This window comes from Boleophthalmus pectinirostris, unplaced genomic scaffold, assembly GCF_026225935.1.
Source record: "Boleophthalmus pectinirostris isolate CB_2022bp ecotype Guang Dong unplaced genomic scaffold, ASM2622593v1 HiC_scaffold_17, whole genome shotgun sequence".
NCBI classification, from domain to species: Eukaryota; Metazoa; Chordata; class Actinopteri; order Gobiiformes; family Gobiidae; genus Boleophthalmus; species Boleophthalmus pectinirostris.
In genome coordinates, this window is record NW_026571115.1 from 4,120,738 (window position 1) to 4,123,500 (window position 2,763).

Genomic DNA, 2,763 nt, shown 5'->3' on the forward strand with positions numbered 1-2,763 from the left:
CCAGAACAGAGACCAGACCAGAGACCAGACCAAAGACCAGACCAAAGACCAGAGACCAGACCAGAGACCAGATCAGAGACCAAAGACCAGTGACCAGACCAGAGACCAGACCAGAGACCAGACCAGAGACCAGAGCAGAGACCAGAGCAGAGACCAGAGCAAAGACCAGAACAGAATCCAAACCGGAGACCAGACCAGAGACTGAGTAGAAACAAAGCAGCAGCATTTAGATCTGACACAAAAAATGCACAATCAAAACAAATGATGTTGAACATTGATGCCAATCTGCCCCATCAGCCCCTCCAACCACCACCAACACACAAACACACAACACACAAACACACACACACACACACACACATACACATAAACACACTGCACAGACACACACAAACACAGACATGCACAGACACACACACACCCCCATATAAGCACACACACATAAACACACGCACACACATACACAAACACAGACATGCACAGACACACACACACTACAGACACACATACACAAACACACACACATAAACACACTGCACAGACACACACACACACCCATATAAGCACACACACATAAACACACGCACACACATACACAAACACAGACATGCACACACACACACACACACACACACACACACACAGCACAGGTCAAATAGACTTATATTGAGTGTGTCCATTGGTTGATACAACACAGTATTCCACCATCATAAAACACACTTTTCACACATTTGTCCCTGAAAATTTCAAAAAAATTATGATTTATTGTTTCAAAGGGATGATTTGGATATTTTTGTGTCTGGGAAAATTTTTTGATTAGATGGATTAATGTCCATCCACTTTTTGATTTAGTGTAGCTCATAATTTGGCGTTAGGAGGTTTTTTTTTTTCAGTCTAAACTCTTTCGTTCGTGATTCGTGAGGTTGTCGATGAGCTGTGTGTGGAAAGTTTTACATCTGATTTCACATTTTCAGATTTACGAGAAAAACCACAAACGATCAACAGATAAAAACGTGTTAAAAACAGAACGCTCAAAGACCAGAGTCAGACTAGGCTCAGACCTGGTTCACTTCTGGTTCAGTCCCGGTTCAGTCCCGGTTCAGTCCCGGTTCAGACCTGGTTCAGTCCCGGTTCAGTCCCGGTTCAGTGCTGGTTCTCAGACATGTTCCTCAGGCTGCTGTTCCTGTGCGTCCGGTTTTGGGGTGAGTTCTGGCTCTTCTTCTGTTTCACAGAATTAATTTGATTTTAAATTTGCCATGTATTAAAAAAAATAAATAAATAAAAAATACAACAAAAAAACAACAACAACAACAAAAAAACAAACACACAATCTGCTGTTTCGAGGTGGTTTTATGTATAAAGTGACAATTATTCACACAATTAAACAAAATTTATTTGTCGACCTTGTGTATAATTGTGTAGTTTGTGTTTAGTTGTGTACCTTGTGTGTAGTTGTGTACCTTGTGTGTAATTGTGTACCTTGTGCGTAATCATGTACCTTGTGTGTAATTGTGTACCTTGTTGTGTAGTTGTATACCTTGTGTGCAGTTGTGTAATCGTGTACCTTGTGTGTAGTTGTGTACTTTGTGTAATTGTGTACCTTGTGTGTGATTGTGTACCTTGTGTGTAGTTGTGTACCTTGTGTGTAATTGTGTGTACTTGTTTGTTGTGTACCTTGTGTGTACCTTGTGTGTACCTTGTGTGTAGTTGTGTACCTTGTGTTCAGTTGTGTACCTTTGTGTGTAGTTGTGTACCTTGTGTGTGATTGTGTACCTTGTGTGTAGTTGTGTACTTTGTGTGTAATGTGTACTTTTTGTGTACCTTGTGTGTACCTTGTGTGTACCTTGTGTGTAGTTGTGTACCTTGTGTGTAGTTGTGTACCTTGTGTTCAGTTGTGTACCTTGTGTGTAGTTGTGTACCTTGTGTGTAGTTGTGTGTAGTGTTGTGTACCTTGTGTGTAGTTGTGTACCTTGTGTACCTTGTGTGTAGTTGTGTACATTGTGTGTGATTGTGTACCTTGTGTGTGTTGTGTACCTTGTGTGTAGTTGTGTACCTTGTGTGTGATTGTGTATTTTGTGTGTAGTTGTGTACCTTGTGTGTAATTGTGTACCTTATGTGTAATTGTGTACCTTGTGTTCAGTTGTGTACCTTGTGTGTAGTTGTGCACCTTGTGTGTAATCGTGTACCTTGTGTGTAGTTGTGCACCTTGTGTGTAATCGTGTACTTGTGTGTGTGTACCTTGTGTGTAGTTGTGTACTTTGTGTGTACCTTGTGTGTACCTTGTGTGTAGTTGTGTACTTTGTGTGTACCTTGTGTGTACCTTGTGTGTAGCTGTGTACCTAGTGTTCAGTTGTGTACCTTGTGTGTGATTGTGTACCTTGTGTTTAGTTGTGTACCTTGTGTGTAGCTGTGTACCTAGTGTTCAGTTGTGTATCTTGTGTGTGATTGTGTACCTTGTGTTTAGTTGTGTACCTTGTGTGTAGTTGTGTGCCTTGTGTTTACTTGTGTATTTTCTCTCTTCTTCTGTCCCTGTGTTTTAAGACACAACACACCACAGTTTGTAACATGATGTGCAGGGTCCTGTGTGCAGGGGTCCTGTGTGCAGGGGTCCTGTGTGCAGGGGTCCTGGCAAAAAACAACAGCTCAACAGGTAAGAAACTCTCAGCAACACACACACACAGACCAGGAGTCGAACCCACAACCTCCTCACTGAGAGGAGAGTGTTTGCTCAGGTAAAGGGGCGGGGCTTCAGTGCTCAGGTAA